Below are 12689 nucleotides of genomic sequence, written 5' to 3' on the forward strand. Positions count from 1 at the left end.
AAAGGAGAGAGAGAAACTGTGGATTGTGGTATGTTAGGACAAGAGGAAAACCTCTCCAGACCACGGACTAGAAATGAGAAATCTAGGGAGATTGCTAGCGTACTTTGCAAACAGCCTTAGGAGCTGAAGACTGCAGTTTTCAAAAGTGTGTGCCATCCTGTGGAAGAAATCTGCTTCCACGTGCATGCACTTGTGGGGAGGGGAGCCAGCCCCAGTGTAGTATCCCATCTCAGGGGCACAGTGGGGAGAATAGTCCCCTCCCTTGAGTACTGTAGAAGAGTGTATATCGCCTCCCCAAGGTTAAAAGACCCTGCATGTGCCTGCCATATGGGCAGGGTGGGGCAGCACTATCCTAGAACTGGTGCTGGGTCCTTTAAGACACCAGGTTTTGAATCCCAGCCTAGCACCTAAGAGGCATGGGGGAACTGTGGGACAGGGGAAGCCACCTGCCTGAGCTACGTTGTGAGGGCTGCCTAAACAGCATGGTTTAAGACACCCAGTCTGGGGAGGAGAGATTTGGGTGTTGCCATTTTTCTCCCCATCACCAGCATGGTGCGGCTTCAGGGAACAGAATAGTGGCCCCCTGTGGAGGCCGACCCGCTTACACAAAATCTCACCCCTCAGTGGATGGCAACTACTTATCTAATGGCGTAGACAACTATCCTGTGGTATTATATATTACTGTGTTGCCATTTTCTTTTCTTTTTTTTTCCTTCTCTACTCTTTTCTATATTTTTCTTTCTACCTCTTCATTTTTTACTCTGGAATCAGGCTTAAACTTTCTGATTTGATTTTTGGTCAATATATATACATATATAACACATGTTTTATACATATAAAAATATATTTATGTTACATATTAATAAATTAATAATAAATAATAATAAATTAACAATATAATAATAAATAATAAATTAATAAATACAAATTATATATATTATAAAAATATATATATTATATATATGTATTTTTTCTTTTTTTGCTTTCTCTGTTTCTGTGTCTGTTTAATCAGGCATTTTTATTCTATTTTTTTTACACCTTTTCTATATCTCCATCTTTATTTTCCTTTTGCTCTCACTGGATTAACCCTTATAGTTTCTCTGATTTGTCTAACAATGGTGTAAACATTCTACCAGTATGACTAAGGAGAAGCTTTGTAGAAGACAGACGAGTGGGGTAGAGCGGCCAAAGACGCAACAATTGAGTGCACGCAACACACTCTAAAAACACTTCCCGAAACGCCAGGCCCTGGGCCAGTGTATGACCCCTTTTTAATATAGTAATTCTCGTTGGTGCAGGACAGATAACAAACCATTAAAACACATAAGAGACACAAACCTGGCAAAAGTGATGAAACAGAATTCTCCTGAAAAGAAATTCCAGGAAGACAGCCAGAGAATTGCTCAAACCAGATGTAAACAATACATCTGAACAAGAATTTAGAATACCAGTCATACAACTAATAGCTGGGCTTGAAAAAAGCATAGACAACAGCAGAGAATCTATTGCTGCAGGGATTAAAGACCTAAGAAATAGACACAATGATTTAAGAAATGCTACAAATGAGATATGGAAAGGAAATTACTAGACCACAAAGGGCAATAAGAGACCTAAGTGATTCAATGAAACGAAATAATATCTATATCATAGGAGTTCTAGAAGAAGAAATGAGAGAAAAAGGGCAGAAATTTTATTTGAACAAATCACAGCTGAGAACTTCCCTAATCTGGACAAGGAAACAGGCATCCAGGTCCAAGAGGCACAGAGAACTCCCTTCAAAATCAACAAAAACAGGTCAACACCAAGACATATCATAGTGAAACTGGCAAAATACAAAGACGAAAAGAGAATTCTGAACACCTCTAGGGACAAATGGGCCTTAACCTAAAAGGGTAGACACATAAGAGTAATAGACACACACACACTACCAAAACTCAAAAGGGAAGAAATAGAAACTTTGAACAAACCATAAGCAGAGAAGATATTGACTCAGTAATCAAAAATCGCCCAACAAATAAGAGTCCTAGGGCAGATGGCTTCCCAGGAGAAGTCTACCAGACACTTAAATACCTATTCTTCTCAAGCTGTTCCAAAAAATAAAATGAAAGAAAAGTTTTCAGGATCATTATACGAAGCCAGCATTACTTTGATTTCCAAAACTGACAAGAACCCACTAAAAAGGAGAATTACAGGCCAATATCTGATGAACATGGTACTGATCATGGTACTGAACATGGTACTGATGAACACGGGTACAAAAATTCTCAACAAGACACTAGCAAACCAAATTTAACAGTATATTAAAAGAATCATTCAACATGATCAAGTGGGATTCATCCTAGGCTGCAGGGCTGGTTCAATTTTTGCAATTCAATCAACTTGATATATTACCTTAAAAGAAGAAGGATAAGAACCATATGATCCCGTCAATAGATGCAGAAAAAGCATTTTCTTAATAAAAACCTTCAAGGAAGCTGGGATAGAAGGAACATACCCTAACGTCATAAAAGCCATACATGAAATGCCCACAGTAAATATCATCCTCCATGGGGAAAAACAGAGAGCTTTCCCCCGGAGATCAAGAATACGCCAGGGATGTCCACTCTCACCACTGTTGTTTAACATAGTGTTGGAATCGCTAGCCTCAGCAATCAGACAACAAAATGAAATAAAAGGGATTCAAATTGGCAGAGAAGTGAAACGTTCACTCTTCGTGGATGACATGATAGTCTACAAGCAAAACCCACAAGACCCCACCAAAAAAAATGCTAGAGCTGATACGTGAATTCAGCACAATCACAGGATACAAAATTAATGTACAGAAATTGGTTGCATTCTATATACCAATAACGAAGCAAGAGAAAGAGATATCAAGGAATTGAACCCATTCACAAACGCAACAAGAATGATAAAATACCTAGGAATAAACCTAACCAAAGAGGTAAAAGATCTGTACACTGAAAAAAAAAAAAAACAAACCAGAAAGCTTATGAAAGAAATTGAAGAAGACACATTGAAATGGAAAAACGTTCCATGCTCAGGAATCAGAAGAACAAATATTGTTAAAATTTGATACTACCCAAAGCAATCTACACATTCTAGCAATTTCAATCAAAATAGCACCAGCACTCTCCAGAGAGCTAGAACAAACAATCCTAAAATGTGTATGGAACCACAAAAGATCCTGAATAGCCAAAGAAATGTTGAAAAAGAAAACTAAAGCTGGAGGCATCACAATCCCGGACTTTAGCTTGTATTACAAAGCTGTCATCATCAAGACAATATGATGTTGGCACAAAAACAGACACATAGACTAATGGCACAGAATAGAGAACCGAGAAATGGACCCACACATATATGGCTAATTAATCTTCAAAAAAGCAGGGAAGAGTATCCAATGGAAAGAAGACAGTCTCTTTAGGAAAACGAATTGGGAAAAGTGGATAGCAACAGGCAGAGGTATGAAACTGGACCACTTTCTTAAACCATACACAAAAATAAACTAAAAATGGATGAAAATCCTAAATGTGAGATAGGAAACCATAAAAATCCTGCAAGAGAAAACAAGCAGGAGCCTTTTTTACTTTGGCCGCAGCAACTTCTTACTTGACATGTCTCAAAAGGCAAGGAAATAAAAGCAAAAATGAACTATTGGGACCTCATCAAGATAAAAACCTTCTGCACAGCAAGGGAAACAATCAATAAAACTAAAAGGCAACCAATGGAAAGGGGGAAGGTATTTCCAAATGGCATACCAGATAAAGTGTTAGTATCAAAAACCTATAAAGAACTTACCAAACTGAACATCTGAAACACAAAAAAAGGGCAGAAAAAATGAATACTTTTCCAAAGAAGATATCCAAATGGCAAATAAACACATGAAAAGATGTCCAACATTGCTCATCATCCGGGGAATACAAATCAAAACCACATTAAGATACCACCTCCCACCAGAGTGTCTAAAATTAACAACTCAGGAAACAACAGATGTTGGCAAGGATGTGGAGAAAAGGTAACCCTCTTGCACTATTGGTGGGAATGCAAACTGGTGAAGCTGCTCTGGAAACAGTGTGGAGGTTCCTCAAAAAATTAAAAATAGAATTACCTTACGACCCAGCAATAGCACTACTAGGAATTTATCCAAAGGAAACAGGAGGGCTGTTTTGAAGGGGCACAAGCACCCCAATGTTTATAGCAGCACTATCAACAATAGCCAAATTATGGCAAGAGGCCAAATGTCCATCAACTGCTTCTTTATCCAAAGAAGATGTGGTATATTTATATATATTGAAATACTATTTGGGGATGAAAAAGAATGAAATCTTGCCACTTCCAACAATGTGGATGGAAGTGGAAGGTATTATGCTAAGTGCAATAACTCAGTCAGAGAAAGACAAATATTATATGATTTCACTCATATGTGGAATTTGAGAAACTTTTCAGGTGACCATAGGGGAACGGAAGGAAAAAAAATACAAACAGAAAGGGAGGCAAATTCTAAGAGGCCCTTAAATAGAACAAACTGAGCGTTGATGGCGGTGGGGGGCTGGGAAGATGGGGAAAATGGGTGATGGGCATTGAGGAGGGCACTTGTCAGGATGAAAATGTAAGTGATGAATCAAGGGAATCTACTCCTGAAGCCAAGACTACTCTGTATGTTAGCTGACTTGCCAATAATTAAAAAAAAAAAAAAAAAAAAAGGATATTAATTAAAGCAAACACTCCACTGAGATTTTTTTTCAAAAGTTATACAAAGGGGGTAAAATTAAAGTAGGTATTATTATTATGACAGGCTTGAATCTCTTTGCTGTTTTCTTTCATCTGGGTACACTTAAATATGTTTTATGCTTTTAGAAGGTCATCTCCGAAGCAAATATAGTATTTCATATATGGTCTGAGCAGCACTGGGATGGGCAAAATTTAGAACAGCCTCATTCTACCTTGGATTTCTATCAATACAGGGTGTGGTCTCATTAACAGTAGTGGTGGTTCTGGCATAGTTTTGACTCAAACTGATCTCACAATTGATTAAAATATTCACCAACTTTTAAAACTCTTTCTAATCTGTCTGTACTTGTACATCTGATTCCTTTGACCTAAACCCAGGATCACTACTAAATGTCACGTTATTAGATTCAGCCTAGCACAGAGAATCCTTTTTGAATGATGAATCTGTGCTAATGCAGATTCACTGTCATGACCCCCTGAACAATTCCACTTGTGAATTTGTACTGTGTTTCCCCTAAATCATTAAACTATCTGATAACACAAAGGAGTAATGAAATAGGCTTGAGAACAAAGTCCTGAATCTGATACTCGGGTAAGTTTACTTAACGAAATTTCAAACACTCTCATAAACCATCTAACTGGTCCATTTCCCCATCTTGTCCACAAGAACTTCATAAGGCCCCTTCTGGAATAAACTTGGTGAGATCCAGATCCAGGTGGGCTGATCTACCATTTCCATAACCCACCATAAACACGATTAAATATTTTCCTTATGGAAGTGGTTCAAGATGGAGATGTAAGAGATCCTGAACACACCTCTTCCCTTGGACACACTGAATCTACAGTTATATACAGAATAATTTTGTCTGAAAAAAAAAAGAAACCCTCTAAAAACTAGCTGAGTGATTCCTACACACTGGGCAAATGAGAAAAAGCTCACATCAAAGTGGATAGAAGAAACAGATACAATCTGACCCTAAACCTCATCCCCAGCATGATGACCCACAATTGGGAGGGAATTCAAAACCCCAAGCTTCTCCCTGAGGAGTGAAGTGTCTGAGCCTTACATCTGGCACCCCGATTTTAATATCTACACCTGACAGACAAGCCCCCAAAGCATCTAGCTTTGAAAGCCAACAGGGCTTGTGTCCACAAGGACCCACAAGCTACAGCTAAGTGAGAAACAGCTCTTAAAGGGTCCACAGTCATGGACTCACCCACCCCAGGGTCCAGGATAGAGGAAGCCACCTGAAAAGTGCCCAGACTTTCTGTGAAAGAGACTTATTTGCCTACCTTAAGGCTCCACTCTGAGGGGTAAGCATTTAATTTAAAACACATCTAGGGGCTTACTAAAACTCTCCTCAAAGATAGACTCCAGCAGGCACCATCGTTATACTCTCCCTTGCCTCTTTTCAGCTCACTGGTATCTCTAGGAAACGAGCTTATGTTCTCCTCAGACACCCTCTGAGTTTTACAGCTGCCACCCAGGAGATACCGCTAAATCATATGGCTATGGTGGCTAGTGGGTCCTACAGGACTGTAACAAATAAAGAAAGACTGATTAACAGGCCACCACTCTCAGGGCACAGGAGAGCACCACAGACTGAAGCACCTATCTTTTTCTGTTAAAGTCCTATGAGATTAATCTTTTTTGCTGAGGCCTAAGGGGCAGACTTCTAATTAAACAGACAACTGAGGGCCAACCATAATCCTCTATAGGGAACTTGGAGGATAGGCACTATCTTCAGGTCCTCCTTCTGCTGTACTGCAGGGCACTGATAACTCTTAGAGGGAAATCTGGACAAAGATCTGGTGCCCCAGTTTCTACCTCTGTTGCATTGGATTATGTGGCAGCCACCCAGGGGTCATTCCTTGATCTGATGGCCGGGGGGGGGGGGGTTTGTATTCACGGGCCCCATGCGATTGTAAGAAATGCAGAGACAGTTCAGGGCTAGTAACCACACCAAAGGCACACTATAGCTACAGACTGAACTATAATCTCAATATTTCTACGAAATGCCTGTTGGCCTTTCCTGTAGTTTTGGCTTGAGGAGCAGACTTCTGGTTTGGCACACATCTAGGGTCCTACTTAGGTGTTCTCTGGGGACAGAAGCCACTGGAGGCCATCTTTGTGATATTCCTCTGCTTCCCTCTAGGTCAAAGGTATCTCTAGGAATGGAGCTTATACTTTTCTATGGCACCCTGGCTTCTGTGTCAGCCAGCCAGGGTTTACCTCTAGACTGCCTGGCTCTGGTGACCAGCTATGCTTATGATTGTGGGTCCCACAGGACTGTCACAAATGGAGAAAGTTCTCAACCAGATACCACCCAGTGCACAGAAGAGAGGTAGGAGACTAAAGAATATATGTTTTATGTGAAAGAGGCCTATTAGCCTATCTTCATAGGTGAGGCCTGAGAAACAGGCTTTTCACTCAACAGACAACTAAGGGCCAACTGTAATCCTCTCCAGAGACCTCCAGAGACCACAGTTATGTTTTTGCTGCATTCCAGAGTGTTGGTATCTCCTAGAAGGGTGCTTATACACACATCTGGTGCCCAGTTTTTGCATCTGGTGCCCTGGGCTTTGTGATAGATGTCCAGGTGTTGCCCCTTGATCTCCTGCCTCAGTGGCCTCCAGGGCTTGTGTTCATGAATTCAAAGAGATGATGGCAGATAAAAGAAACAGTTCTGAACTGGCTATCACTCCATTGCTCAGTTCAGAAGGAGCGGACATCTCCCAGTCTTCCCTTGAAAGGGGTATATGTGCATACTTTAACCTTTGCTGCCTGAGGGCCTGGCTTCCAATCAGCCTGAATCTAGGTGCTGACTGAGACCCTTCCTTCTGGGACACTGTCAGGTCTTGACAAACTCTCAACTACTGGGAGACACTAAAAATAATACTGGCTAATTATACAATCACAAGACTTGAGAGACATCCATGAACTAGGCTAGGGTTGAACAATAATGATTATCTCCTAAGTGACCCCATTCCTTCAAGACTAGCAGAGGTGGCTATTTTTTCTAATGCACAGAAGCCAACCACAGAGAATCAAGGAAAATTAAGAAAAAGAGGAATACGTTAAAACTGAAAGAACAAGATAAAACCACAGAAAAAAAGCCTTTAACTGCATGAAAATAAGTGATTTACCTTAAAATAAGTGATAAAGAGTTAAAAATAATGGTTATAAAGATCCTCACTAAGCTTAGGAGAAGAATGGGTAAGCATAGGGAGTATTTCAACAAAGAGAAAATATAAGAAAGTACCAAGTAGAAGTCACAGAGCTGAAGAATACAATAATCGTACTGAAAAATACAATAAAGTGTTTCAACAGCAGCCTAGAGGAAGTAAAAAAAGGATCAGTAACTTAAAGGCAGGCTGGGAGAACTCACTCAATCAAACCAGCACAAAGAAAGAAGAATAAAAATGTATAAAGACTTTACACTGATGGACACTGATGGGACAACCTCAGCAGACCAACATTTACACTATAGGAGTTCCAGAAGAAGAAAGGGGCAGGAAACTTCTTTTGAAAAAATAGTGACTGAAAATTTCCCTATCCTGGGAAAGAAAATAGACATATAGATACAGGAAGCCTATAGAGTTGCAAAAATGATGAACTCAAAGAAACCCACACCAATGCACGTTATAGTTAAAATGTCAAAAGTTAGGGGCGCCTAGGTGGCTCAGTCGGTTAAGCGTCCGACTTCGGCTCAGGTCATGATCTCACGGTCAGTGAGTTCGAGCCCCACGTCGGGCTCTGTGCCGACAGCTCAGAGCCTGGAGCCCGTTTCAGATTCTGTGTCTCCCTCTCTCTCTGCCCCTCCCCTGTTCATGCTCTGTGTCTCTCTCTGTCTCAAAAATAAATAAACGTTAAAAAAAAAAAATTAAAAAAAAATGTCAAAAGTTAAAGACAGAGAAAGAATCTGAAAAGCAGCAAGAGGAAAACAACTTGGTACACAGAGAGAAAAAGTTTTCCAGACAAGCAAAAGCTAAAGAAGTTAATCACCATGAGACCAGCATTATGAGAACTGTTAACAGGAATTCTTTAAGTTGAGGTAAAAGGGTGCTAATTAGTAACAGGAAAACATATAAATCTCATTTGTAAAGGTAAATATATAGTAAAATTCAAAATAATCTAATGTAAAGGTGGTGGGTTAGTCAATTATAAAGTTAGTAGGAAGGTTAAAAAGGCAAAAGAAGTAAAAATAAGTATAACTAAAATAATTCATTAAAAAATACACAAAACATGTAAATTGTGACATCAAAAATAAAAACATGGGAGGAGTGAAAAGGTAGAGCATTAGAACACAATGAAAGTTAGGTTCTTTTCAAGTTAAAGTAGACTGTTATAAATACAAATTGTTTTATGGAAGCCTTGTGGTAATCACAAAGCAAAAACTTTTGGTAGATGCACAAAAATTAAAGAGAAAGAAATCTAGGCATACTACTGCAGAAAATAAATCACAAAGAAATACAGCAAGAGAAGAAGAAAGGACAAAAGGAATTACAAAAAATGGGAAAACAACTAACAAAATGGCAATAAGTACACTCCTATCAATAATTACTTTAAACGTAAATGTACTAAATACTCCAATCAAAAGATATAGCATGGCTGAATAGATTAAAAAAAAAAAAAAAGGACCCATCTATATGCTGCCTACAAGAGACTCAGTTCAGAAATAAGGACACATAGACTTAAAGTGAGGGGATAGAAAAAGATATTCCATGCAAATGAAAACAAAACAGTGGCTCAGTCAGTTAAGCACCCGACCTTCAATTTTACTGCAGGTCATGATGCACAGCTGTGAGATCAAGTTGCATGTCAGGATCCACTCTGGGCATGGAGCCTGCTTACAATTCTCTCTCTCTCTCTCTCTCTCTCTCTCTCTCTCTCTCTCTCCTGCTTGTGCTCTCTCTCCCTCGCTCAAAAAAAACAAAAACAAAAACAAAAAACAATAAAACACAAAAGCTAGTGTACCTATATTTATATAGGACAAATAGACGTTTTAACACAAAGACTGTAATAAAAGACAAAGATGGGCATTACATAAAGGGGTTCATCCCATAAGAGAATATAATACCTGTAAATTTTAAGCAGCCAACATAAGAGCACCTAAAATGTAGAGCAAATATTAACAGAAATAAAGGGAAAATAGACAGTAATAAATAATTAATACTCCCACTTTCATCAATGGATAGATCATCGAGGAAAAAATCAATAAGGAGACAATGACATTGTGATGTTAGACCATATGTACTTACCAGACATATGCAGAATATCCATATAAAACTAACAGAACACACCGTCTTATCAAGCATACATGGAACCTTCTTTATGACAGACATACGTTATACCACAAAACAAGTCTTAACACTAAGAAGACTGAAATCATATCAAATAGCTCTTCTGAGAACAATGGTATGAAACTAATAAATCAATTTCAGGAATAAAACTGGGAAATCCACAAATACGTGGAGATTAAACAACATGCTACTGAATGGGTCAAATTTAAAAAAAAAGTAAAAGAGGATCAAAACTACCAAGAGACAAATGAAAATGGAAATACAACATATCAAAACTTATGAAATGCAGCAAAAGCAGTTATCATAGTACATGCTTACATCAAGAAGAAACCTCAAATGAACCAATTTTACATCTCAAGGAGCTAGAAAATGAAGAACAAACAAAACCGAAAGTTAATAGAAGGCAGGAAATGACAAAGATCAGAGTGGAAATGAACGAAATAAAGGCTTAAAAAATAGAAAATATCAATAGAAATACCAATAAGATGAATAACACTAAAGGCAGAATTTTGAAAAGATAAACAAAATTGACAAGCCATTAATTAGACTCACCAAGAAAAAAGAGAAAACTCAGATATGCGCGTGTATGTGTGTGTGTATACAAACACACACACACACACACACACACACACACACACACACACACACCTACCTATATATTATCAGAAATGAAAGAGGAGATGTACAATTGATACCAGAGAAATATAAAGGCCATAAGAGACTACTATGAACAATTATACAACAATAAATTGGACAACATAGAAGAGATGGATAAATTCATAAAAACATACGGCCTACCAAGACTAACTCATGAAGAAATAGAAAATCTGAAAGACTAATTACTAGTCAGGAGATTAAATCAGTAGCCTAAAACCTCACAAAAACTAAAGTCTAAGACCAGATGCCTTCACTGGTTATTTCTATCAAACATTTAAAGAAGGATTGATCCCAATACTTTTCTAACTCTTCCAAAATATAGAAGAGGAGGGATTACTTCCAAACTTGTTTTATGAGGCCAGCATTATCCTGATATCAAAACCTGAGAAAAACACCATGAGAAAAGAAAATTACAGCCCAATACCTAAAAGACTTAGGTGCAAAAATCTTCAACAAAATATTAGCAAACTGAATTCAATAATACATTAAAAGGATGATACACTTTAATCAAGTAGGGGACTCATTCTAGGGATGCAAGGATGGTTCAACACCCACAAATCAGCGTGATAAACCACATTAATAAAAGGAGGGAATAAAAAAATCACATGATCATCTCAATAGATGTACAAAAAGCATTTGATAAAATTCTACATTTTTTACGATCAAACTCTCAACACAGTGGATGTAGAGTGAACATATTGCATTGTGATAAAGCTATATATGACCACTCCACACAAACTTTATACTTAATAATGAAGATCAGGACCAAGATTAGAATGCCCACTCTCACCACTTCTATTCAACAACTTAGTACTGGAAGTCCTAACTAGAGTACTTAGGCAGAAAAAGAAAGAAAAGGCATCCATTCAAGAAAGGAAGAAATAAATCTGTCACTATTTTCAGATGACATGATATTATATACATAAAACCCTAAAAACTCCACCCAAACTCCTGTGAATTAATAAATGAATTCAGTAAAAATGCAGGATACAAAATCAATGTACAAACATCTGGTATGTTTCTACACACTAATAATAAACTATCAAAAAAGGAAATTAAGAAAACAATCCCATTTACAATAGCATCAAAACAAAGAAAATATCCAGGAATAAATCTATCCAAGAAGGTGAAAGATCTGTATCCTGAAAACTCTAGACAACGATGAAGTAAATCAAAGACACAAATAAATGACAGATAGTCCATATTCATGAATTGGAAGAGTTAATATTGTTAGAATGTTCATACCACCCAAAGCTATCTATAGAGATTCAGTGCAATTCCTATCAAAATTCTAAAGGCATTTTTCACAGAAATAGAAGAAGCAATCCTAAAATGTGTTTGTAATCACAAAAGAATCCAAATAGTCAAAGAAATCCTGAGAAAGAAGAACAAAGCTAGAGGCATCATGCTTCAAGGTTTCAAACTATATTACAAAATTAGAGTAATCAAAACAGTACAGTATTAGCATCCGACACATAGCTCAACAGAACAGAGAGCCTAGAAATAAACTCATACATTTAAGGCCAGATAGTTTATGACAAAGAAGCCAAGAATATGCAGTGAGGAGAGGACAGTCTCTTCAATAAGTGGTGTTGTGGAAACTGGACAGCCACATACAAAAGAATGAATCTGGAACACTATCTACAACATACACGAAAACTAACACAAAATGGACGAAAGACCTGAAAACATAAAACTCCTGGAAGAAAACATAGGGGATAAGTTCCTTGACATTGATCTTGGCGATTATTTTGTAGAATTCACACCAAAAGCAAGGCAATCCAGGCAAAACTAAACAAGTGGGACTGCATTAACCAACTACTTCTGCACAATAAAGGAAACCATCCACAAACTGATGACTAGCCTAATGAGTAGGAGGAAATATTTGCAAATCATATGTCTGATAAGGGGAAACATCCAAAATATATTTTAAAAACTCATATAATTCATTAACAACAATAACTAAAGGCCCAATCTGAATAACACATGGGCAGACGATC

At 37.9% G+C, this 12689-nt stretch overlaps 1 protein-coding gene across 7 annotated transcripts in view; it reads right to left on the reverse strand.

The window, feature by feature from the left end:
* Window positions 1-12689, reverse strand: part of LOC102956603 (complement factor H-like) — a 200018-nt gene that overhangs the window by 148411 nt on the left and 38918 nt on the right. The gene's annotated exons all lie outside the window — the stretch shown is intronic.

Source organism: Panthera tigris, chromosome F3 (genome assembly GCF_018350195.1).
Source record: "Panthera tigris isolate Pti1 chromosome F3, P.tigris_Pti1_mat1.1, whole genome shotgun sequence".
Lineage (NCBI taxonomy): Eukaryota > Metazoa > Chordata > Mammalia > Carnivora > Felidae > Panthera > Panthera tigris.